Genomic DNA, 778 nt, shown 5'->3' on the forward strand with positions numbered 1-778 from the left:
ATTGATTCAACGCCGCTGTGAGGGCGGATGGATATGTCGGATTTTGAAACGGTGGACGCCGACGTTGAATCAATTAGAGGGGCATGAAGCCCACCCTCGAGGGTGCTATTCCTGGGCTCTCCTTTAGATCATGTTTTCTTGTCACTCAGCTGGCGCAATTTCGGAAAATGGTTTGGCAGCGGTTGCCAGCCCTCACCGCGTCTACTGGGTGATTTTAAAACTCGATCTAAAACGGGAGACCTCGTCTAGCACCTCCGTCCGGTGTTGCTTGGGTATTGCATAAATTTATGCCATCGGCGCGAATCCCCCAATGAATGCCTACACGCTTGGACCCTCTCTTAGATCACCTTCTTCGATCACTCGACCGACGCAACTATGGAAGAGACTTGGCAGCGGTTGCCATTCTACAGTGCGTCTGTTCAGCGATTTCGAAGTTGATCTAATGGTGAGCCCTTGTCTCTAGGCATGAGGTGGGTGGTTGGCGCTCTAGCAAAAATTTTTTGCTTGCCTATCGCAGCTACAAGGGGAGAGGTGGTTGCCGCGAGCCTCTCCCGTGCCCCCCTCATTGATTCAACGCCGCTGTCATGGCGGATGGATATGTCGGATTTTGAAACGGTGGACGGCGACGTTGAATCAATTAGAGGGGCATGAAGCCCACCCTCGAGGGTGCTATTCCTGGACTCTCATTTAGATCATGTTTTCTTGTCACTCAGCTGGCGCAATTTCAGAAAAAGGTTTGGCAGCGGTTGCCAGCCCTCACCGCATCTACTCGGTGATT

This window comes from Cupressus sempervirens, chromosome 2 (genome assembly GCF_028749045.1).
Source record: "Cupressus sempervirens isolate cs-2001-9-10 chromosome 2, ASM2874904v1, whole genome shotgun sequence".
Taxonomy (NCBI): Eukaryota; Viridiplantae; Streptophyta; class Pinopsida; order Cupressales; family Cupressaceae; genus Cupressus; species Cupressus sempervirens.